Consider the following 26939-nt stretch of genomic DNA (forward strand, 5'->3'; position numbering starts at 1 on the left):
GGAGATGTATGAAGTTTCGGGACCCCTGTAAACCAGCTTGGAGCGCACACATGGGTATAGGGTGGAAGCGATGTCAGCTTGGGGGCAGACTGCCTAGACATCTCCTCCAGCCCTGTGAGCACCGCAAGCAGCTGTGGTATTTCCCATCATTAGCTTGTCCTGAGGGACAGGGATTTGTGCAGATTTGGATTGACATACTACAAATATGTACTTTTAAACATGTGAGAGTTTAAAATTTTTTAATAAATGGTTTGTCCATTGAAATTATTGGTACTTGTAAGAAAAAAAAAAAAAAAAAAAAAAAAAAAAAAAAACACAGCATTGGTGCAACCCTAGTCACTCAGAATGTTGCTCCTTATACTTGGTCAACAAGAACTACAGGTACTTATCTGAGAGGCAGAGATATCTGAGATGGGGCCTTTCTCTAGGAGCAACCTCTGGAGGAAACCTAGGGTCCCACTGATCCAGAAAGTCCAGAAAGTCTCTACCAGAGATTGCCACGTTAGCCCCAATATTACAAGAACTGTCCAACCAGTGGACAACTGGCCACATTAGGTGCGGGAGACCAAAGTGCAAGATTATCAGCTACATGTTAACTGGGAATATAGGAAGGAAAATTATAACAGATCAGATTTAGCATCTTTATTGTACTGCACACAAGGTCCGACTTTCCGACAGAAAATGTGCGATCGGATCGCGTTGTCGGAAAATCCGAGATCGTGTGTGGGCTTTGACTTTTTCCGTCTGAATTTCGGACACACAAAGTTTGAGAGTCGGATCTAAACTTTTCCAACAACAAAATCTGATCGTTTAAAATTCCGACAGACAAAGTGCCACGCACGCTCAGAATAAATTAAGAGATGAAAGCTATTGGCTACTGCCCTCTTTATAGTCCCGTTTTACGTGTTGTACATTCCAGAGTTTTGAACGATCCGATCGTGTGTACAGGGCATTAGACACTCTGCTATAACTGAAAAAAAAATAAAAATATGACGACATTAAGACGGCTTTCACACTGCTGCGCCCATAGCGTTGGCGGTAAAACGCTATTTTTAGTGGCGTTTTACCGTCGGATTTGCGCTGCATTTCAGCTGCGCTTTTACCCCCTGCTAGCAGCAGAGAAGGGGTTAAAACCACCCGCAATATCGGCGTTTTGCTGGCGGTATAGCCGCGCTGCCCCATTGATTTCAATGGGGAGCAGCGGTAAACACACCACTCCAAAGAAGCTGCTGGCAGGACTTTTCCCAGATGTCCTGCCAGCGCAACGCTCCAGTGTGAAAGCCCTCAGGCTTTCACACTGGAGACCATGGGGCTGCAGTTTGAGGGTGGATTGCAGTCGCTATTTCTAACGCTACAGCGCCTGCAAAACACCCTCGGTGTGAAAGGGGTCTAAATGAAGGAAGGATCACATAGGTGCTGTTTACATTACGATATTCAATGCTGTATGTTCAGCAGCATTGAACATGTATTGTGGCACAGCTGGCCCTTGTTTATGATTCAATGACCAAAATCATTATAGCCAAGGTGGTGACACTAGCTTTCCCTGATGTATCTCTGCAGCTTCCAGTGTTAGGGTAATGTCTTTTTTAACCACTTTAAGACCGGACCATTTTGCTGGTAAATGACCAGAGGTCTTTTTACACTTTGGCACTGCGCTGCTTTAACTGGTAATTGCGCGGTCATGCAATGTTGTACCCAAACAAAATTTGCGTCCTTTTCTTCCCACAAATAGAGCTTTCTTTTGATGGTATTTGATTGCCTCTGCGATTTTTATTTTTTGCGATATAAACGTAAAAAGACCGCAAATTTTGAAAAAAAATGATATTTTCTACTTTTTGTTATTAGAAAAATCCAATAAACTCAATTTTAGTCATACATTTAGGCCAAAATGTATTCAGCCACATGTCTTTGGTAAAAAAAAAGTCAATAATTGTATATTTATTGGTTTGCGCAAAAGTTGTCACATCTACAAACTAAGGTACGTTTTCTGGAATTTACGCAGCTTTTAGTTTACGACTGCCTATCTCATTTCTTGAGGTGCTAAAATGGCAGGGCAGTACAAAACCCCCCCAAATGACCCCATTTTGGAAAGTAGACCCCCTAAGGAAATTGATAAGAGGCATGTTGAGCCCATTGAATATTTTATTTTTTTGCCTCAAGCGATTGAATAATGACAAAAAAAAAATTTTTTTTTTTTTTTTACACAAAGTTGTCACTAAATGATATATTGCTCACACATGCTATGGGCGTATGTGAAATGACACCCCAAAATAAATTCTGCTGCTTCTCCTGAGTACGGGGATACCACATATGTGGGACTTTTTGGGAGCCTAGCCGCGTACGGGGCCCCGAAAACCAAGCACCGCCTTCAGGCTTTCTAAGGGCGTAAATTTTTGAGTTCACTTCTCACTACCTATTACAGTTTTGAAGGCCATAAAATGCCAAGATGGCACAAAACCCCCACAAATGACCCCATTTTAGAAAGTAGACACCCCAAGCTATTTGCTGAGAGGCATGTTGAGTTCATGGAATATTTTATATTTTGCCACAAGTTGCGGGAAAATTACAAACTTTTTTTTTTTTTTTTTTTTTTTCACAAAGTTGTCACTAAATGATATATTGCTCACACATGCCATGGGCATATGTGAAATGACACCCCAAAATAAATTCTGCTGCTTCTCCTGAGTACGGGGATACCACATATGTGGGACTTTTTGGGAGCCTAGCCGCGTACGGGGCCCCGAAAACCAAGCACCGCCTTCAGGCTTTCTAAGGGCGTAAATATTTGACTTCACTCCTCACTACCTATTACAGTTTTGAAGGCCATAAAATGCCAAGATGGCACAAAACCCCCACAAATGACCCCATTTTAGAAAGTAGACACCCCAAGCTATTTGCTGAGAGGCATGTTGAGTCCATGGAATATTTTATATTTTGCCACAAGTTGCGGGAAAATTACAAACTTTTTTTTTTTTTTTTTTTTTTTCACAAAGTTGTCACTAAATGATATATTGCTCACGCATGCCATGGGCATATGTGAAATGACACCCCAAAATAAATTCTGCTGCTTCTCCTGAGTACGGGGATACCACATATGTGGGACTTTTTGGGAGCCTAGCCGCGTACGGGGCCCCGAAAACCAAGCACCGCCTTCAGGCTTTCTAAGGGCGTTACAGTTTTGAAGGCCATAAAATGCCAAGATGGCACAAACCCCCCCCAAATGACCCCATTTTGGAAAGTAGACACCCCTAAATTTAGGGGTACACTAGTGAGACTAGGTAATAAATGGCGGGTGCCCTGAAACTATAAAAAAATAACTAACCAACCAGCGTCACCTGTAACAGTTATATGGTGATCACTGGTGAAAGGGTTAACTAGGGGGCAATCAGGGGGCTTTATGCGGTAGTATATGGGGGTCCCTGGCGCTATAAAAAGCTGCGGCGAACCTAAATACCTACTTGCCTAACTAGCGTCACCTGTGACACTAATACAGCGATCAGAAAAACGATCGCTTATTAGGCTGGGTTCACACTGGAGCGATGCGGGAACGCCACGAATGCGCGGCGGGTTCCCGCATCGCATGCCTCCCGGCGGCAGTTCACACTGCCCTATGCGAACTGCTGGGAGTGTCAGTGAAATGTTACTGACACCCCCAGATCAGTTCGCATATCGCAGTGCGATCTGAAAACTCGGATCGCATGGTGTGAACACCCATGCGATCCGATTCTGCTGCGGGCCAAAAAAAGGGTCCCGTGCGAATTTGCGGCGGGTGCGGCGGGTGTGGCGGGTGCGGCGAATGGCTGAACTCGAATCGCACAGAGATCGGATGTGATTTGCACTGCAGTGCGGTGCGAATCACATCCGTTCTCAAACCGCTGCAATCTGAACCCAGCCTTAGTGACACTGGCGACGGGGGGTGATCACGGGGTTAAACCTTTATTGGGGGGGTTAGGGGGGTACCTTAGAACTAAAGGGGGCTAACCCTAACTGCCCTAACAGTTATTAGTCACAAATGACACCCGCCGGGTGATCAGGGGGTTAAACCTTTATTAGGTAATAAATGGCGGGTGCCCTGAAACTATAAAAAAATAACTAACCAACCAGCGTCACCTGTAACAGTTATATGGTGATCACTGGTGAAAGGGTTAACTAGGGGGCAATCAGGGGGCTTTATGCGGTAGTATATGGGGGTCCCTGGCGCTATAAAAAGCTGCGGCGAACCTAAATACCTACCTGCCTAACTAGCGTCACCTGTGACACTAATACGGCGATCAGAAAAATGATCGCTTATTAGGCTGGGTTCACACTGGAGCGATGCGGAAACGCCGCGAATCCGCGGCGGGTTCCCGCATCGCATGCCTCCCGGCGGCAGTTCACACTGCCCTATGCGAACTGCTGGGAGTGTCAGTGAAATGTTACTGACACCCCCAGATCAGTTCGCATATCGCAGTGCGATCTGCAAACTCGGATCGCATGGTGTGAACACCCATGCGATCCGATTCTGCTGCGGGCCAAAAAAAGGGTCCCGTGCGAATTTGCGGCGGGTGCGGCGGGTGTGGCGGGTGCGGCGGGTGCGGCGAATGGCTGAACTCGAATCGCACAGAGATCGGATGTGATTTGCACTGCAGTGCGGTGCGAATCACATTCGTTCTCATAAACCGCTGCAATGTGAACCCAGCCTTAGTGACACTGGCGACGGGGGGTGATCACGGGGTTAAACCTTTATTGGGGGGGTTAGGGGGGTACATTAGAACTAAAGGGGGCTAACTCTAACTGCCCTAACAGTTATTACAGTCACAAATGACACCAATGCAAAAAAAAAAAAAAAAAAAAAAAAATGACATTGGTGTCACTGTGACTGGGGGGCAGGGGTAATTGGGGGGGTGATCGGGGGGTAAAGGGGGGGTGTGAGTGTGCCTGGCATGTTCTACTGTGTGTGTAGAGTGTTGGTGCAACTCACCGATCCGCTCTCCTCCGTGTCGGAACGGAAAATACCGACACGGAGGAGAGAATACATCACTTCCTCTCCTGTGTTTACATTACAGGAGAGGAAGTGATGTCACGGGGGATTTCCATTCGTCGAGAGCGATCGCGAGGGGGTGGCCATGAATGAATGGCCGTCCCCTCATCCCTGATCTCTCCCGAACGAATGCCGACCGCCGCAGGCACCGGGGGGGGGCCCGATCGGGCCCCCCACCCGCGGGCAGGCATGGACTTATATATACGCCAATATGCCTGCCCGTGCCATTCTGCCGACGTATATCGTCGTGCGGCGGTCGGCAAGTGGTTAATCATATCCCTGGTGACAACTCACCAGCAAAGGATTGCTAAGTGAACAAAGAACACTTGTCTCCTTCTATGGCATTGTTTACTCACTAGTCTAAAGGCTGCAGAATCTAACACTGCCCCATGTAGTGTACAGGGGGCCCGAGGTCCAGGTGATCAGTTATTAGAGCTTGGATGGTAGCTCACGGGGTAGAGTTCGGTGATCTGTCTCCCCCAGGAGCAAGTACACACATACGTGCCCCCACAGATAGTGGTTTTCAAAGGGGACACTCAGCAGAGGAGCCAGGAGCACCAGCAGGAATGAAGAGGCGGCGGATCGGGGGGGCTCTGTGCAAAACTAGTACAGGGCAGGCAAGTGTGATTTCTTGGCCATTTTTCAGAGAATATGAATGATAAAAACACAAAAACATTTCTTTCACTCATGGTTAGTATTTGGCTGAAGCCATTTATTATCAATAAACTGTGTTTACACTTTTCAAAATCATAATGGCAACAGAATCTAAAATGACCCTGATCAAAAGTTTACATACACTGGTGATTTTGGCCTGATAACATGCACACAAGTTGACACAAAGGGGTTTAAATGGCTATTAAAAGGTAACCCTCCTCACCTGTGATCTGTTTGCTTTTAGTGTGTGTGTGTGTGTGTGTGTGTGTGTGTGTGTGTGTGTGTGTGTGTGTGTGTGTGTGTGTGTGTGTGTGTGTGTGTGTGTGTATCAAAGGTCAATCAATGAGTTTCTGGACTCCTGACAGACCCTTGCATCTTCCATCCAGTGCTGCACTGACGTTTCTGGATTCTGAGTCATGGGGAAAGCAAAAGAATTGTCAAAGGATCTGCATGAAAAGGTAGTTGAACTGTATAAAACAGGAAAGGGATATAAAAAGATACCCAAGGAATTGAGACTGCCAATCAGCAGTGTTCAACCTAATCAAGAAGTGGAAAATGAAGGGTTCTGTTAAAACCAAACCACAGTCAGGTAGACCAACTAACATTTCAGGCACAACTGCCAGGGAAATGGTTTGGGATGCAAAGAAATACAGGACTCTCTGAAAACATGTGGTGTGGCCGTTTCAAGATGCACAATAAGGAGGAGCTTGAAATATATAGGCTGCATTGTCGAGTCGCCAGAAGAAAGCCATTACTATGCAAATGCAACAAAGTATCCAGCTTACAATACACCAAACAGCACAAAGACAAACCTCAAACCTTCTGGCACAAAGTCATTTGGAGTGATGAGACCAAAATTGAGCTTTTTGGCCACAACCATAAACACTACATTTGGAGAGGAGTCAACGAGGCTTATGATGAAAGGTACACCATTCCTACTGTGAAACATGGAGGTGGATCGCTGAGGTTTTGGGGATGTGTGAGCTACAAAGGCACAGGAAATTTGGTCAAAATTGATGGAAAGATGAATGCAGTATGTTATCAAATACTGGAGGAACATTTGCATTGATCAGCCAGGAAGCTGCACTTGGACATTCCAACATGACAATGATCCAAAACACAAGGCCAAGTGGACCTGTCATTGGCTACAGCAGAATAAAGTGAAGGTTCTGGAGTGGCCATCTCAGTCTCCTGACCTCAATATCATTGAGCCACTCTGGGGAGATCTCCAACGTGCAGTTCATGCAAGACAGACCAAGAATTTGCAGGAACTGGAGGCTTTTTCCCCAAGAGGAATGGGCAGCTTTATCATCTGAGAAGATAAAGAGCCTCATCCACAAATACCACAAAAGACTTCAAGCTGTCATTGATGTTAAACGGGGCAATACACGGTAGAACTGCATGAATTAAGTATAAACATTGTAACAAATTGTCAATGGAATAGACTTGTATGTAAATGAAGACGGTTTAACCACTTAAAAGCTAAACCTTTTTCTGACATTTGTTGGTTTCAAGTTAAAATTTTACTTAGCACCCCCAAACATAAGAAAATATTTTTGTAGAGACCCTAGAGAATAAAATGGTGGTTGTCGCAATATTTTATGTCACAATGTATTTGCGCAGCGGCCTTTCAAATGCAATTTTTTGGGGAAAAAAAATTACTTTAAACAAAAAAAAAAAAAAAAAAAAAAAGTTAGCCCAATTTGTTTTGTATAATGTGAAAGATTTTACATCGCAAGAATCATGATCTTTTTTACTCCAAGCAAAAAAAAAATAATAATAAAATTGCAATTCTCATTTTTGCCAGTATCGTGCAGCTCTAATACACGGTACTAAGAACTGGGGTATGTAAACTTTTGATCAGGGTCATTTTGGCAAATTCTGTTGCCATTATGAATTTAAAAAGAATAAACACAGTTGATTGAGAATAAATGGCTTCAGCCAAATACTAACCATGAGTGAAAAATATTTGTGTTATTCATATTCTCTGAAAAATGGCCAAGAAAAAATACAATTCTGCCAGGGTATGTAATCGTATGTCTCATACAGTTGTGCGCATAACTTGCACCTCCTTGGCAAATCTGCTCAGCATATCATAAACTTGTAATTTATGAAACAAATTGTTCTAGTTTCTAATGCAGTGATGTGGACCGTATTCTCAAGTAGCATTGTGCAGAATATTGACCGAAAATAAGCTCACTTGACTATGCCCTATAGGAACTCCTTTTTATCATTGAGGTGGAAATATCCATTACAGGGTGGATAAAATAATAATAATATATATATATATATATATATATATATATATATATATATATATATATATATATATATATATATATTATATATATATATATATTTATTTATTTTTTTATTCATCTGATTTTTTTATTTTTATAAAATTTTAATAAAATGCCTTTTTGGGTAAAAATCTATATAAATATAGTTTTCTAGTTAAGATACATTATTCATTTAGTTTATTCAGCATGAATTGGAGCTTAGTTATGTAGCATGAGGCTGTATATCCTGCAATATTTACATTTTTGGTTAACTCATTCAATAAATCCAAGCTCTGCCAGCTGAGATAACATGCACTGCATTGATGCAGTCACATAATTTGACAGTAACCATGAGATAAAATAAATGACAGTTGCTCTTTAAAGAGGAAGTAAACCCTGATGAGTTTACTTCCTCTTTTTTTCCCTGCAAAGGTAAAGCATAATGGACTACTATGCATCGCATAGTAGCCCATTATGTGTCACTTACCTGACACAGGAGCCAGCAAAGTCGCGCTGTCCCCTGTAGTCCGCCACATCCATCTTGCTGGTGGCGTCTCGCAGCTCCGCCGCTGTCATTCGGTGAAGCCGCGATGACGTCACTCCCGCGCATGCGCACGGGAGTCGACAAATGCGGCAGCTCCATTTTTGGAACTGCCGCGTTCAGTGCGCCTGCGCGCCGCTGTCTACGGCGCATGCGCCGTAGACAGCGGTGCCCGTTTTCGGGCAAATATCTCCTAAACCATATAGGTTCAGGAGATATTGCTTGGACCTACAGGTAAGCCTTAATCTAGGCTTACCTGTAGGTCAAAGTGGTTTGTAAGGGTTTACAACCACTTTAAAAATGATTTAAATCAAGCATTTACTAGGGATTTAGATCAAATCCACCCCGATTCATTAAATAACAAGCATGTTCTCACTCACTGAGGGAACGGAGCCCACAGACTCCCCACCCATGTACATATGGTGTAATGATCACTTCACAAATATTTATATCTTATCAGACACATTCAACCGCCACTATATCTCTACTGCCAGAATAAGAAAAACACACTTCCCAATAAATGAGAAGATAAAACAATGCAGTGCAATCACCATGAGTATTGTGTGTGAACCACAGCACATCAGGAAATGATTATCACAGGCCTTACATTATAAATGAATGCATTCAATTAAAAAGCAATTCCAGGAAACAAATGAAAGTGTTCTGTGGGCTACTACAGCTATCCAATAAACAAAACTATGCAAAACTCAGAAAGCTCACTCGGTTTAGTTTAAATCGCAATTACATGAAATCTCCGCTTTCAATATAAGCACAACAATTCGATTTTTACCTACAGGTAAGCTTATAATAAAGCTTACTTGTAGGTTAAATAAATATCTCCTAAACACGCACCGTTTGAGATATTCACTTGGTTGGAACCGGTGACATCACCGGCACATGCATTCGGGAGGAATGGCCTGCCGGGGCCATTCTTAAGAGCTCTGTGCCATGGCTGCGACTCCCACGCGCATGCGCAGGAGTGACATCATTGCAACTCGTCCACTCAAGCAGCTGCAGCCCATTAGCCCAGGAAGAAGACCGGGGTGAAAGCGTGCTGCTGGAGGGCTTCATTTCAAGGCAAGTCTTTCATAATGTGATGCATGCTAGCACATAATGCCTTTACCCTGCAGGGAAAACTTTAAAAAAAAAAAAAAAAAAAAAAAAAAAAAAAACTTTACTACTGCTTCAATAACCTTCCCACTGCAACACTTAACTAGGCCCCCTTCTAGATTCAGCGATGTCCACAGGAGCCTTGCTACACCGGCGAAGTGCAATGGCTTTTGGCAGCAGTGGGAGCCAGTGGGTCCCCCTACCATCAATCATAGCCAAGAGTTGGAGGGGGCGGGTCTAAACTGCAGCTCCCCATGTGTGAATGGACACAGCAGGGGCACCTGCTTGGGTACCCTCAATAGCAAACTGCTTGCTGTGGGGGCACCTGGTAGGAGGGAGGAGCCAGGAGTGCCAGTGTGGGGCCCGAGAGGAGGTGGATCCAGGCTGCTCTGTGCAAAACCAACTGCACAGAGCAGGTATTACAGGTCTGTTCTTGTTTTTTTTTTGTTTTTTAAACAAGGTTTTTAATATTGCGTTAAATAAGAAATCCAATTAAAAAAGGTCCAAGGCAGGTCAGAAACTAGTGGCTGTAAAGAATCTTAGCTGTGGAGAGTTTTTGTGCGTGGAAAGCAGTACAGAAGGTGTTCCAGCATCACCTGCAGATATGCTCCGGGACCATCAGATTACAGATAGAATGGCTCAAAGTGGGCTGCAGCTATACAGCTTCATGAAGGAAAAAAATAAATTATATATATATATAATTTTTAGTTTTAGTTTTCAATTATAAAAATTAGTATTAAAGTATTAAAGTATTAAAATACTGTTTTCTTTTTGTTTTGGAGAGAATGGAGGGTGATTAGAACAGTTTTTTTCCTATTTATCCTGTTTATTGTCATCACCACCAACAGTGAATATTCCAAAATTATATAGGGTTATATCAGTTCCCTACTCCATCTAAAATTAAAAAAAAAAAATTGCATTAAGTTCAAACTTTACAGACCAAGCAATACAGGATGGAGACAAACTGCTGACCACTGACAGGAGTGCTTACAATGAAAAGCTTTTATTAATCTATGAAAAACTTTTATCCTAAAAGAAGGGGGGGGGGGTAAAAAAACAACACTTTTGCTGCAACAACTTAACCCTTTCGTTCCCGTGCTTTGTGCTCCAGTTTTACCCTCAGGTAGCCAGACCATTTTTGCAATTTTTCCTTTGCTTTTTTATTTTTCACTTATAGCTTTCAAAGTTTGTAAAAGACTCCCCAAACTATATATGTTCTGAAAGCACATGACCAGTAGAATAAAAAGAAGGTGTTACTGATTTCCAAGGTCCCACGATATTTGCACAAATGTTTATCAAAACAATATTTTACAAAAAAAAACAAAAACACTAAATTCATGATTAGCAGATAAATACACAGCAAATGTTATAAAATTCCTACTAAAAATAAAAGCTTAACCTGTATTGAGTTAATAACAAATATTTGTAATTTTTACATTGTGCCTTTCTTCAAAATGGTGAAAAATAGCCCCTTTCTCTGTAGCACTTTACATGAATAGAGATTCCATTCAGTCAAGAAAAGACAGCCTGATACATTGCAACACTCGCGGTTACACTGATCAGCTGTCAGTGGATATAGCAGTGATCTCTGCCTATATCCATTATGGGGGGGGGGGGGGGGGGGTTGGTATACCAAGCCCCCCCCTTCCACAACTCTCCTTATTCCCTTTACCCCCTTCTCCCCCAGCACTTACCACCTCTCCCCCCCCCCTTCCACGCTCTCCAAGTTGACAGATCACGGAGATCTGCGCAGGGAGAAGCTGCGGGTGGAAGGAAGGAGAGATGCGCTCACAGCGGCCAAGGATCGGGGGTACGGGGGCAGCATGGGAGGGTGATCAGAGGTATTGGGGGGGGGACACATCTGGACCCCCCCCCCCTCCATGCAGCACCTGAAGCCGGCCGGAGCGGCAGAGGAGGGATGCCGGCTGATGGTGGCTGTGGGGAGCGGGTTTTCTGGGGGAGAAGAAGGGGGGAGTAGTTATAACAAAGTTTGCTGTGGGAGGTGAAGAGGCGACGGCTTGGGCGGTCACATTAGAGGTTAATAATTCTGATCAGCAGGTTGTAATCCACTGATCAGTTATAGAATTGTTCAGCAGAGTCTGCTGGACAATTCTGATATAAGCTTATGGTCATTAAAGTGATCATAAGCTTATAGAAGAGGGAGATATGAGGTCTTTGCCACCTGCAGGGCGTACGGACTTGGCAGTGAAAGGGTTAAAGTGTTAGCTGGAGTTTGGCTTTAAAATTGGTTCGTCACGTCCACCTACATTTGTTAGAGCATCGAACACTCCCTCACCTCAGACGGACAAATGCTGCTGTTCAAAAAGGTGTCACCGCTACTTCCCCATCCAGCGTGAAAAGACCCCCCTAGACAGTAAATATGTTACTGGGTGGATCACCAGGCGAAAATGAAAAGAGGGTTTAAAAAAAAAAATAATGCAGTCACCACATTTAAGGGATTTGTAAGCTGCAATATATTACATTTTTGGTTTTGGGTTTAGCTGCTTAAATACCTGCCACTTTGACCCCCTTCCAGACCAGGACAACATTTTCAGCTTTCAGCGCTGTTGCACTTTGAATGACAAATTGGATGGTCATAGAACATTGTACGAGATTTTTATAATTGTTTTGAGACAGATGATGGAACTTTCTTTTGGCGGTATTTAATCACGACTGTTTTATTTTTTATTAAATGAAAAAAAATAAAAATAAAAAAAAAACGCAAATTTTAAAGAAAAGAACAAAAAAATTCTTAGTTTCCGTTTTAAGATTCTGCAGAAGTGATTTTACTTCTTCACTGATGGGCGCTGGTGAGGCTGCAGTGATGAGGCGGCACCGACAATCAGTGCCCCGATTATCAGTGTAAATGTTCCCGCCAGCTTGCCGGTTATCGGCTCTCCTTTCCTCACACAGTGACCGTTTGTTTACATGTGGTCAGCTGTGATTGGACACAATTGGTCATATGATAAAGGCCCGCCTCAATCTGCTATCCAAAAGCACAATTTGGTCAGAGTGCACCCAATGCACGCCCCTGGGGCACATTTTCTCCTCACTATGGTCAAACAAACAAAAAGCAACACAATTTTACTGGTAGTATGGCCAAGTGTAATGAAGAATCTCACATATGGTATATTTTTACATAGTTACAATGGTCCAGCTTGGATCAATGCATCCATGTATATACCATACCTGTCCGATGACACCACTGCCCAGCCCCCTACCTCATCCAGAGAACACTCTGCGTCAATGGGAAAATGGAATGTGTTCTCTGAATGGCACCTGTGCTGAGCGGACGACCTCCTACATTCATTTAAAATGCATTTGGCTGGTTGCTCTGCTGAGGATCCGAAGCTAGTGGAGAGCAATGTAGCAGTGCCATCTACTTCAGTGATGTCTTTTGGGGGCATCGGTTAGGTGTATAATTATATATATATACACATACACATACATATACACACACACACACATACAGTACAGACCAAAAGTTTGGACACACCTTCTCATTCAAAGAGTTTTCTTTATTTTCATGACTATGAAAATTGTAGATTCACACTGAAGGCATCAAAACTATGAATTAACACATGTGGAATTATATACTTAACAAAAAAGTGTGAAACTGAAAATTTGTCTTATATTCTAAGTTCTTCAAAGTAGCCACCTTTTGCTTTGATTACTGCTCTGCACACTTGGCATTCTGTTGATGAGCTTCAAGAGGTAGTCACCTGAAATGGTTTTCACTTCACAGGTATGCCCTGTCAGGTTTAATAAGTGGGATTTCAAACCTTATAAATGGGGTTGGGACCATCAGTTGTGTTGTGCAGGAGGTGGATACAGTACACAGCTGATAGTCCTACTGAATAGACTGTTAGACTTTGTATTATGGCAAGAAAAAAGCAGCTAAGTAAAGAAGAACGAGTGGCCATCATTACTTTAAGAAATGAAGGTCAGTCAGTCCGAACAATTGGGAAAACTTTGAAAGTGTCCCCAAGTGCAGTGGCAAAAACCATCAAGCACTACAAAGAAACTGTCTCACATGAGGAGCGCCCCAGGAAAGGAAGACCAAGAGTCACCTCTGCTGCGGACGATAAGTTCATCCGAGTCACCAGCCTCAGAAATCGCAGGTTAACAGCAGCTCAGATTAGAGAACAGGTCAATGCCACACAGAGTTCTAGCAGCAGACACATCTCTAGAACAACTGTTAAGAGGAGACTGTGTGAATCAGGCCTTCATGGTAAAATAGCTGCTAGGAAACCACTGCTGAGGACAGGCAACAAGCAGAAGAGACTTGTTCGGGCTAAAGAACACAAGGAATGGACATTAGACCAGTGGAAATCTGTGCTTTGGTCTGATGAGTACAAGTTTGAGATCTTTGGTTCCAACCACCGTGTCTTTGTGCGACGCAGAAGAAGTGAACGGATGGACTCTACATGCCTGGTTCCCACCGTGAAGCATGGAGGAGGTGTGATGGTGTTAGGGTGCTTTGCTGGTGACACTGTTGGGGATTTATTCAAATTGAAGGCATACTGAACCAGCATGGCTACCACAGCATCTTGCAGCGGCATGCTATTCCATCCGGTTTGCGTTTAGTTGGACCATCATTTATTTTTCAAATAGGACAATGAGTCCAAACACACCTCCAGGCTGTGTAAGGGCTATTTGACCAAGAAGGAGAGTGATGGGGGGCTGCGCCAGAGGACCTGGCATCCACAGTCACCGGACCTGAACCCAATCAAGATGGTTTGGGGTGAGCTGGACAGCAGAGTGAAGGCAAAAGGGCAAACAAGTGCTAAGCATCTCTGGGAACTCCTTCAAGACTGTTGGAAAGCCATTTCAGGTGACTACCTCTTGAAGCTCATCAACAGAATGCCAAGAGTGTGCGGAGCAGTAATCAAAGCAAAAGGTGGCTACTTTGAAGAACTTGGAATATAAGACATATTTTCAGTTGTTTCACACTTTTTTGTTCAGTATATAATTCCACATGTATTAATTCATAGTTTTAAAGCCTTCAGTGTGAATCTACAATTTTCATAGTCATGAAAATAAAGAAAACTCTTTGAATGAGAAGGTGTGTCCAAACTTTTGGTCTGTACTGTACATACAAGCTGGACCAATGTAATTATGTAGTAATATACTATGTTTGGAATTCATCTTTAAGGCCACATTTAGGGAGCCTATATGCAGCAGCCATACCTTAGTGACCACCCACCTAATATTAAGTAGGTCCCAATTTTGCTGCCAAAACAGCCCGACCTGTCGAGGCACGGAAGCCACTCGACCTCTGAAGGTATGCTGTGGTATCTGCCACCAAGCCGTCAGCAGTAGATCCTTTAATTCCTGTAAACTTACGAAGGTGGGGCCTCCATGGATTGGACTGTTTTTTCCACCACAGATTCTTGATTGGATTGAGATCTGGAGAACGAAGGTCATGTCAACACATTTTTGCAGCGTGGCAGAGTGCATCGTCTTGCTGAAAGATGCCACTATCATCAGGGAGTTTCCATGAAGGGGTGTACTTGGTCAGCAACAATGTTTAGGTAAGTGGTAAAGTAATATCCACATGAATTGCAGGACTCAGTTTCCAGCAAAACACTGCCCAATGCCTCACAGTGTCTGCTTGCTGTCCTTCGATACGGCATCCTGGGGCCATACCTTCTCCAGGTAAGTGATGCACACACTCAACTATCCATATGATGCAAGAGAAAATGTGATTCGTCAGACCACGCCCCTTTCTTCCATTGCTGCATGGTCCAGTTCTGATGCTCACCTGCCAACTGTAGGAGTTTTAGCTGTGGACATGGGGGCAGCGTGGACACCCTGACCATTCAGCAGCTACGCAGCCCCATACACAACAAACTGCGATGCTCATTTTTTAAGCTTTCAAACACAACAGGGGCAACATGTTTACTTGCTGCCTAATATATGCCACGGACCTTAAAATGCCACTGTCACAAGATAATTGGTGTTTTTTCACTTAAAGCGGAGGTCTGTCCACCGCTGAAAAAAAAAACAAAAAACAAAAAAAAACAGCACCTACACGTACAGTAGCTGCTGGCTTTTAATAACGGGACACTTACCTGTCCTGGAGTCCAGTGATGTCAGCATTGCAGCTAATGTTTGCTGACGGGTGCTGCCACCGCCATTGTGGGAACGGGAACCCGGCAGTGTAGGCTTATGGCTTCAAGCCAGGAACCCTACTGCGCATGCTCAGCTTCTCTCTCCTACTGGCTTGGGGACTGGGGGAAGAGGAGGGTGCCAAAGCGAAAGGTGCCAACCGTTGCACCGGGGGGGGGGGGGGCAAATGAGCGGAAATTCCACTTTTGGGTCAAAGCTATGGCTGTATAAACACCTAGTGATTTATCCCACAGTGATCAAAAAAAATAAAAAATAAAAATACATTGGTTACAAGTTGTGATGATTCCCAAGGACCGATGCAAAGCAATCATTCAGATTTCATCCTATAAAGTGTTCCGTTTACTTCCAATAATCTCTGAACCAAAATTCCCCACGTGCATGTTCTTTACACTAACTAAACAAAACCCGTGACGGATGGGTCTAACATGTCTATACCAAAAACCTGACACTTGGGTGAAAATTAATTCAGACCTTACTGTTATCAGATGGGAGCAAGGGCCGGGTTTCTTCAGTGTAAACAATACCTGCTGACACACAACTGGAAATTCACAAGTGAAGTGATGCATCCACAGCATTAACTGAGCAGCATACAGTACATGATGAAGCTACCAGTAGCTAGCTTGATTGGGTGAGGATATCATTTCCATAAGACCCATGTATGCTTGCTTTCAAAGGGAAAAAACTTAATCAGGTGAAAGCTGTTCACGGTAAAGTGCAGCTCGTTTCAATGGCGATTTACCGCTGTTTACAGGGGTTAAAAAGGTAAAAAACAGCCGACAATGCCGGCCCCCCCACCCCCATTTTACTTACCTGACCCCTTTAAAGTCCCGCGCTCGCCCCCGACATCCTCTTCTCCGTTCAGCCTGACCGTTGATTGGTTACAGTGGATGGATTGAAAGCAGCGCAGCCATTGGCTATGGCCGCCGGCTGTATCACAGGAGCGCGCCCACAAGCACTCACCTTTCGAGGGAGCTCGCATGTGAATGTGAGAAGTCCTTGCGGGGGGGGGGGGGGGGGGGGGGGGGCGAGACAGCCACCGAGGGACCCCAGAGGACCAGGTTTGGGGCCACTCTGTGCAAAACAAGCTTCACAATGGAGGAGAGTATAACTTTTTTTTTTTTTTTTCAAAGTTACCTTTACAACCACTTTAAAGCGGTAGTAAACCCGCACATTTTTTTTTTTTTTTTAAACCTGCAAAGCAAAAGGCATAATGAGCTAGTATGCACCGCATACTAGCTCATTATGAAATACTTACCTTAGAACGAGGCCCCTACATCTGGCCCGATCCACGCCGAGGGAGCTGACATGCTCCCTCGGCGTTTCTTCCGGGTATCGCGGCTCCGGCGCTGTGAGTGGCCGGTGCCGCGATATCGTCACTCCCGCGCATGCACGCGGGAGATTTCAGTCCAGCCGCTCGGCTGCTGCCAGATTTTGACGGCGAGAATCCCCTTGTGCGCATGCGCCGCTGCAGTCAGCGGCGCATACCGAGGGGAATATCTCCTAAACCGTACAGGTTTAGGAGATATTTTTTTTACCCACAGGTAAGCCTTATTATAGGCTTTCCTGTAGGTAAAAGTTAAAAATGTGGGTATACAACCACTTTAAGCAATGCTTTTTGTCCACTAGCGGGGCGCTTTTAACCCCAAAGAAGGGGTCAAAAACTCCCATGTTGTGGCGCTTCCAAAACGTTGCCCTTTCATTGAAATGGGCAGGGGCGCCTTGGGAGCGCTGTATACCACGCTCCTAACCCGTCCCCAAAGATGCTGCTTGCAGGGCTTTTTCGAACGTCCTGCAAGCGCACCACCAGGGTGTGAAAGCACCCATTGCAGACAATGGGAGGCAGTTTTCAGGTGCTATTTCTAGCACTAAAACACCTAAAAACTGCCTCAGTGTGAAAGTGTTCTAAAGCTGGCTATACACGGTCAGATTTTGGGTAGAATGTTCACAATAGGATTAGTCAAGAATATGCTCTTTGGCCATCTTTGAGTCAACTAATTTTGTTCAAATGTCCTGTTATTTGAATGGAATCTCAAACATATTAAACAGGTTTTATTACAATCTTTTTTTTATTTTATTTTTGGGGAAAAATAACACAAACACATTTTGTTCATTTGAATAAAACATTTTCGTCCTGCTCTTTCCAATTTTTTTATGGTTTAATTTTGATTTAAGCCCACTAAACATTAGAAAAACTGGGAGGTTGACTATGAGGAGATACGTGGAGATTGTACCTCTGGGGATTCAGCCAAACGTTTAAGGCTCATTCACACCGGAACACGGTGCAGGAAACCTGAGTTTTGTGCATGTTTCCCCTCACAGGCTACAAAACACACTGGGGTTGCAACCTATTGGGGGTGTCCATAGAATATTAACTACACCCCAAATACAGATCACAAACAGTGCTTTTGAAAAAAAAAAAAAAAAAAAAGTAGTGCATGACCTACTTTTGGTGCGATCCAGTGCGATTTCAGCCCATTCACATTAATCGGTTGAAAGGAGGAGTGCAGACCACGTTTAAGTGCGATTCGGGTGAGATTGTAAAGCCTAACCTTAAACTGTTTAGAGGGTTTTTTTTCTGTAAGAACAGAAAGGATGTGGAATTGTCTTCCACAAGCAGTGGCTTCTGCAGGGAGCATCAATAACTTCAAAAAACTATTAGAATGGGGACATAAACTACCACAACATACAGGGATATACAATGTACTATTAACATAAAAGCACACACACAGGTTGGACTTGGACTTGTGTCTTTCTAATTTCACCAGCTAGGCATCCTGCTCTGTGCAGTTGGTTGTGCACAGAGCAGCCCATATCCTCCTCTTCACGGGTCCCTCTTTGCTGCTTCTAGCCCCTCCCTCCTGTTGAGTGCCCCCCACAGCAAGCAGCTTGCTATGGGGGGGCCATCGAGCTGAGCTGCAACTCCGTGTGTCCCATTCACGAAGCTGCCGTTCGGCCCCATCCCCTCACTCCTGAATGGCTAACTGACTACCGCAGGAGCCATTGGTGCCGCTGCTGTGTCTCAGCCAATCGGGACGGCCGAGGGACTCATGGACATTACTAGACAGAGATAGGGCTCAGGTAAGTATTAAGGGGTGCTGGGGAGACTGCTATACACAGAAGGATTTTCATCTTAATGCATAGAATGCACTTATCAATTCACCTCTTTTTGTCTCATTGCATGCACTCCAGCAACTGCTGCATGTCGTTTCTTAAAAGGAGAAGTCCAGCCTGAACTTTTTAGGCTGGGTTTCTCCTATGGGTCACAGGAGTGCAAATTGTTTTGGTCTGAAGTCCGCTCTCCGCTGACGTCACTGCAAATAGTCCAGGCATCTCGTCATCCCGACTTCAGGATCCAAGTTTGGATCCGCCAGCTGCCTTGACCGTCAGTCTCAGTGAGCCGCTGAGACAGACGTTCCTCGTCCCTCCACAGCTCAGCGCTCCAATGAGTGTAGAGGAACAAAGCAGGAGAGAGATGCTGACAGACAGTCAGCAGCTCTCCGCTCTTGGAGGAGTGAGACTCGAGCTATCAACAGTGTTCGTGGCTTGGTTGTCAGTGCAGAGATGCCAGGGGACAAGTGCAGCATCCACCTAGGCAAGTATGACTCAAAATAAAAAAATAAAACCCCATACTTCTCTTTTAAAGCTGGATTCCTGATGGTGACCACACAGTGAATCATTTGTGTGCAGATATACAGCGACACAACAGTCGCCACAGGATGAGAACATGACAGGGTGACAAGGCAAGACAAAAACAAAGAAACAGAGCATTGTCACAAGTGCCACCAAAAGTACTTTCATGGCTGGGTTACCAGGTGAAAGTAAACATTAAAGCTGCAGATTTTAAAAACAATGACATATTACTTTTGAAATTAATTAAATTAGATTTCAGCAATTGTAATTTCAAATACTTTAACCTGGCAGGTGGCTCCAACCAGCAACGGTAACCAAAACTGAAAACTGGGTGGAGAGAGATGGCCTCAAATCCCATTGTAATAGAAGGAATGTCACTGAAAACACAGCCACACATAAATCATTTCCTCTATGTGTACCTGCAATAAGAACAGCCCATCTATACAACCACTACACGCTTCCACAATGCCCTCCTGTATATACTGCCTGCCCATATACTACTTCAGCATGGTCCATCGTAGTCTTACCATTCTGAAACAGGCCCACATTACAAATACACCTAAAAGTGATTAATAAGCACATCAAAATCTAAGGTAAATAATTGAAAGGAAATTGCATAAAGACCTTACACGGTACAAGGTACACTCCAGACGCAATAAAAATGAGCACTGAAATAAATAAAGAGAACATAGTCCAGCTGCCAGGTACAGCAGTAGTGTTCCTGTCCATCCTACTGCTAAAAGCTTCCCCACTGCTGGTAATTTGGGAACACTATGTCCTCCTTTGTATGAAAGGGTGGTGGGGTATTCCCAATCCTAGTGTTCTGCACATCTAATGGTCTGAGCCATTTTGCAGAGGACATGACTACCCGGCATGCTCTACCTAATGTTCAGCCATGCTGGGTTCCAGCTCCAATCTGCTCCCAGAAATCCCTCTTCCACTGCTGGTACTCAAGCATGGAAGAGGTTGCAGGTGTTCCACGTTGGTGTTAATTGCAACTCACCCTACCTTTGACGCCTTAAAGCAGACTTCCACCCAAAAATGGAAATTCTGCTTTCAGGGAGGAGACCCCATGACATGCCACATTTGAGGTGTCTTTTTTTTGGGGGGGGGGAGCAGATACCCTTTTTTCAGAGGGTCCCAGCTTCCACTTCCTCCTGGCACACCGCAGTACCAGAAGAGAGATCACCTCTCCCCCCCTCCCTCTCGCCAATCATCTGGAACATGTCATAGGTCCCAGAAGATTTCCCAGCCAGTCACGACACGCGCATGTGCAGTGGGTGCCCAGCTGTGAAGCCACGGCCGGGTGCCCAAAGTTACAATGCCGGCGCCACAGAGAGGAGAGGGAGATGAGCAGGGCCTGCATTGCTGGACTCTGGGACAGGTAAGTGTTCGATTATTAAAAGTCAGCAGCTGCAGTATTTGTAGCTGCTGACTTTTTTTTTTTTTTATTTTTTTTTTTTTAAGCAGAACTTATTTCTGACAATCCGCCTGAAAAATCCATCTTTTTCTTCCTGGATCAGTCAACCCTATCATCATGTACAGACAAATGAACATTCTCTACCTCTATCTTAGGTCTATGGGTAGCTTTAAAGTGGTAGTAAAGCGTGGAAATGTATTTTTACTTACAAGTAAGCTCAGAATACACTTACCTGTAGGCAAAATGAAAATCTCCTCAACTCTGGAAGGCTTAGTTTTTTAAAGCAAGTCTTTCACAACCTGCAATTATGTGGTGCACATTAGGGTATTGTCCTGCAGGTGGAAATCGTTTGTTTTTTTACTTCTGCTTTAACCACTTCAATACTGGGTACTTTCACCCCCTTCCTGCCCAGAACACTTTGAATGGCAATTGCACAGTCATGCAACACTGTACCCATATGAAATTTTTATCATTATTTTGAGACAGAGCTTTTCTTTTGGTGGTATTCACCACTTTTTTTTTTTTTTGCTAAATGAAAAAACAACTGAGGATTGAAAAAAAATAAAACACACACCTTTCTAATGCCGCATACACACGACCAGACTTCGATGGACTTGGTCCGGCGGACTGAATCTGATCGTGTGGGCTCCAGCTGACTTTTTCTTCCCCAAAGTCTGGCAGACCTAGAAATAAAACTTGCTTCAAATCTGTCCGCCGGACTCGGCTTCCTAGCGGACAATCCGGTCGTCTGTGTGCTAGTCCGACGGACTAAAACTGACGCTAGGGCAGCTATTGGCTATAAACTTCCTTATTCTACGCCATCACGTTTGAATCCGTCTGACTTTTGGAGTAATCGTGTGTGGCCAAGTCCGTTCGTTTGAAAGCCCGGCGGACCTCAGCTGCAAAGTCCGTCGGATTGTCCGCCGCACCAAGTCCGTCGAAGAGTCCAGGCGTTAGTTATATTTTGTAAATAAGTAGTTTTTCTCCTTTACTGATGGGCACTGATAGGTGGCACTGATATGCACTGCTGATGAGGAAGCACTGATGAGGCTGCATTGATGAGCAATGTCCTGACTATCTCTGTAAATGTCCCGTCACACTAGCTGGTTATAATCCGAACACATTTTAACGTTTGTTTCAGTCACACTAGGGCCGGTTCACACTGCGAGCCGCGGCGAGGCATCTCCGACTTCCTCGCCGCGACTTGCAGGGGGGGTCAGCGGCGACTTGCAGAGGACTTCTGCATAGAAGTCAATGCAAGTCGCCCCCGAAGTCGCCCCGAAGTAGTACAGGAACCTTTTTTCTGAGTCGGAGCGACTCGAGTCGCTCCTCTCAGAACGGTTCCATAGCACTGAATGGGGGCGACTTGCGGGAGCGAGGCGAGGCGAGCCGTGTCGCCTCGCCTCGCGTCGCAGTGTGAACCGGCCGTAAGAATCCATTCACATAGGGGCAACACGACTTCCAGTGAGACTTTGGGAGGCAACTTGGACACGACTTGAGTATGAACCACAGCAGGACTTGAGCAACTTACAAGGCAACTTGAAGTTGCTTCCAGGACAGGAGACTTTGCCAGTAGCCGATCACATAATAATCAGCTCTGTGGAAGAGAGGGGTTTGCCTAGAAAACAATTTTTACTTCCTGGAAAGTTGCTTCAGTTAAGACAGGGGATCAGACTTGGAGGCAACTTCCATTGAAATCAATGGGTACAAGTTACTTAGAAGTTGGATTGAAGTAGTACAGGAACCTTTTCTGAAGTCGAGCGACTTCAGTAGTGTGCATTAAGGGTCCGTTCACACAGGGGCAACACGACTTGTAGGCGACTTGAGTGAGGCAACTTGGACACGACTTGAGTTAAGATCACAGCGCGACTTGGGACGACTTCAACACGACTTGTGATGACTTCAACCTGACTTGGGACGACTTACAAGTCGCCCCAGGCCAGGCGATTTTTGCCGTGGCCAAGCAGAGAATGAGCTCAAGGGGGAACTCCACTCCAAATTTCTGAAAAAAATTTGGCGTGGGTTCCCCTTCCAGAGCATACCAGGCCCTTAGGTCTGGTATGGATTCCAAGGGGAAACCCCTACGCCGAAAAAACGGCGTGGGGGTCCCCCCAGAATCACACCAGACCCTTATCCGAGCACGCTACCCGGCCGGCCAGGAAAGGGGGTGGGGACGAGCGGGCGCCCCCCCCTCCTGAGCCGTACCAGGCCGCGTGCTCTCAACATGGGGGGGTGCCTTGGGGGAGGGGGGGGCGTGCGGCCCCCCCACCCCAAAGCACCTTGTCCCCATGTCGATGAGGACAAGGGCCTCTTCCCGACAACCCTGGCCGTTGACCCTACCCATTCACCTGTGAAAAAAAGTACAAAAAAACACAACACAGGGAAAAAATATTTTATTGCACAGCTCCGGGGGTCTTCCGTCTTCGGGGGTCTTCCGTCTTCGGGGGTCTTCTCGCCGGATTCCTCCGCTATCTTCTTGTAGCTCTTTTGCTAGCGGAGGAATCCGGCTTTCTTCCTCCCTGCCGCCGGCCTCTTCTCCCGACTTCGGGGGTCTTGTCCCCCTCTTCGGTTCTTCTGCCGGGCCACCGCGCCTTCTTATAGCTCTTTTACAGGCGGTGGCCCGGTCTTCTGTCGCCGCCGCCTTCCGTTCTTCTCCTTCTTCTCCTGGAGATGTTTACTCGACGAGCTCTCCGGCCGCAATGCCAGGGACGCACTGCGCTGCCACTTATATAGGGACAATGGGGCGGTGTCACATGGGTTGATGTCACATGGGTTGGTCACATGGGTTGATGTCACATGGTAAGGGGGTGGGGTCACCATGTGACATCAACCCATGTGACCAACCCATGTGACATCAACCCATGTGACCCCGCCCCATTGTCCCTATATAAGTGGCAGCGCAGTGCGTCCCTGGCATTGCGGCCGGAGAGCTCGTCGAGTCAACATCTCCAGGAGAAGAACGGAAGGCGGCGGCGGCGACAGAAGACCGGGCCACCGCCTGTAAAAGAGCTATAAGAAGGCGCGGTGGCCCGGCAGAAGAACCGAAGAGGGGGACAAGACCCCCGAAGTCGGGAGAAGAGGCCGGCGGCGGGGAGGAAGAAAGCCGGACTCCTCCGCTAGCAAAAGAGCTACAAGAAGATAGGCGGAGGAGTCCGGCGAGAAGACCCCCGAAGACGGAAGACCCCCGGAGCTGTGCAATAAAATATTTTTTCCCTGTGTTGTGTTTTTTTTGTACTTTTTTTCACAGGTGAATGGGTAGGGGTACATTGTACCCCATACTTATTCACATAGGGTGGGGGGCCGGTATCCGGGGGCCCCCTTATTAAAGGGGGCTCCCGGATTCCGATAAGCCCCCCGCCCGCAGACCCCGACAACCAACGGCCAGGGTTGTCGGGAAGAGGCCCTTGTCCTCATCGACATGGGGACAAGGTGCTTTGGGGTGGGGGGGGGGGGCCTTTCTGTCAAAGTTGCCTCCGTATAGACAGAAATCCGACTTGGAGGCGACCTCCATTGAAATCAATGGGTACCGGTCGCCTACAAGTCGGATTCAAGTAGTACAGGAACTTCTTTTGAAGTCGGAGCGACTTCAGTAGTGTGCATTAAGACAGCTCTCATTCACTTACATTGGTTTTTAAATGTTGTCCGACCTGAGGCGACTTGGGGCGACTTGAAGTCGGATCCCAAGTTGCCCCTGTGTGAACGGACCCTAAGATGGCTCTCATTCACTTACATTGATTTTATTATGTTGCACGACTTGAGGCAACTTGGGACGACTTCAAGTCGGATCCAAAGTTGCCCCTGTGTGAATGGACTCTTACCGGCTCTCTTCTCACACAGTGACAGCGCATGAGGACACAGCTGATCACATGGTAAAGGGCCTGTGATTGGTCCTTTACAGTGATCTGTGATCAGCCGTGTTCGAAAAACACAGTGATCACAGAGCGTGCCAGTTCTGGGAGGACATCCATGGACTCTCCCAGAACAGGAAATGTTCTTGTGGTTCTGTGGTTAAAACAAAAGCGATTTCACACAGCGTCTGTCGAAGGGTTCCTCCAGAGGTTGTTAGGGGGGTTCCTTGAGCAAGCAGCAATTTTAGTAACCACTGACACCAATGATCATTTTAGCCATTTGTAAGCGGAGCATTCTTCCCAATGACCATCTAATGTATCGGGAGCCGCACACATAATAGTTAGAAGGGGCTCATTGAGCGTGGGAAGTTATTTCAAGGGTTCCTTCATGTTCAAAAGGTTGAGAAAAGCTCCTTTAGCACAAATGAACTTGTGAAGCACTGCACCAACACATAGCGAAGTGATTTTGTTTTGCAGAGTTGCTCTTCAATTATAAAAGATATTAAATGTACAAGGTGCACAACACAGTGATAAGTTATCTAGCAGTTTCTGGGTCAGATGAATTGTTATCTCCCTGCCCTATGACACCATTCAGTTCATATACATGGATTAACCTCTTGTCTGCTGTCCACAGAGGATTTAATGTACACATCCCACTGTACTATATTTGAGATTAGGGAATGGCCATATCTGGCCTGATATATTTTTGCAATGCTAAAGACACAAGAATTCCAGGTTAAGAGCAGCAAAAGAATACAGAGATCCTAATGGGAGTGTGGATTTCCACTTTAACCACTTCAGCCCCGGAAAGATTTACGCCCTTCCTGACCAGAGCACGATTCGGCACTGCGTCGATTTAAATGACAATTGCGCGATCATGCGACGTTGCACCAAAACAAAATTGATGTCCTTTTTTCCCCATAAATAGAGCTTTCATTTGGTAGTATTTGATCACATCTGTGGTTTATTTTTTGCGCTATAAAAAAAAGCGGCAATTTTGGGGAGAAAAAAAAGCTATATATTTTTTACTTTTTGCTATAATAAATATCCCCAAAATCAGTTTAGGCCGACATGCTTTTTTAGTAAAAAATAAAAATAAAATTTGCAATAAGCGTATATTAGTTGGTTTGCGCAAGTTATAGCGTCTACAAAATAAGGGATAGATTTATGGCATTTTCATTATTTTATTTTTTTATATATTAGTAATGGCGGCAATCTGTGATTTTTATCTTAACTGCCACATTATGGCGGACACGTCTGACAATTTTGACACTACTTTGGGACCAGTCATTTATACAGCGATCAGTGCTATAAAAATGCACCAATTACTGTGTAAATAACACTGGCAGGGAAGGGGTTAAACACTAGGGGGCGATCAAGGGTTTAAGGGTGTCCTAGGCAGTGACGGGCTACCACTCATGACAGATCACTGATCCCGATGACAGGGAGCAGTGATCTCTGTCATGACACAAGGCAGAACGAGGAAATGCCTTGTTTACATAGGCCTCTCCCCATTCATCAGCTTCGTGACACGATCGCGGGCACCTGGCGGACAGAGTCCGCAGGACTTGTGGGCACGGAGCATGCGGTGGTGTGTGCGCACCCACAACGCCACATCTTAAAGGGGATGTACCTGTACGCCCACTTGCCCAGCCGTGCCATTGTACTGATGTACATCGTCATACGCTGGTCGGCATGTGGTTAAACAAGCTTCTAGCCGACGACACCCAGTTCCATTTCTCCACTCCTCAACTCACCCCCTCAATCTCCTCACAGATTTTCAACTTACTGAATGACATATCGGTATGGATGTCACACCACTTCCGCAAACTCCATCTTACTAAGTCTAAGCTTGTTATATTTCCTCCTTCATGATCCTTCACCCCCCCGGTGACAACCATTGGTCCCTCCACACATGCCAGGGTCCTTGGTGTAATCCTCGACTCTGACCTCTCCTTCAGCCCCCATATCCAATCACTGGCTAAATTCTGCCATCTTCACCTCCGCAACATCTCCAGAATTAGACCCTTCCTGACTAATGACACCACAAAGCCACTCGTTCACTCCTTGATTATTTTCCGCCTTGACTACTGCAACTCTCTCCTTAATGGCCTACCCTTACTCAGGCTATCCCCCCTTCAATCTATTATGAATGCTGCTGCTAGACTAATACACCTCACTAATCGATCCGTGACTGCTGCTCCTCTCTGCCAATCCCTTCACTGGCTTCCCCTACCCCACCGTGTAAAATTCAAAATGCTAACCACAACATTCAATGCCATCCACAACATCACCCCCATCTACA

The 26939-nt window shown here is 45.4% G+C and overlaps 1 protein-coding gene across 2 annotated transcripts in view; it reads right to left on the bottom strand.

The window, feature by feature from the left end:
• CERS5 (ceramide synthase 5) overlaps positions 1-26939 on the bottom strand; it is a 142220-nt gene that overhangs the window by 73267 nt on the left and 42014 nt on the right. The window lies entirely within an intron of this gene.

The sequence above is a fragment of the Lithobates pipiens genome, unplaced genomic scaffold (assembly GCF_037356315.1).
Source record: "Lithobates pipiens isolate NorthernLeopardFrog02 unplaced genomic scaffold, aLitPip1_a1.2 Scaffold_16, whole genome shotgun sequence".
Lineage (NCBI taxonomy): Eukaryota > Metazoa > Chordata > Amphibia > Anura > Ranidae > Lithobates > Lithobates pipiens.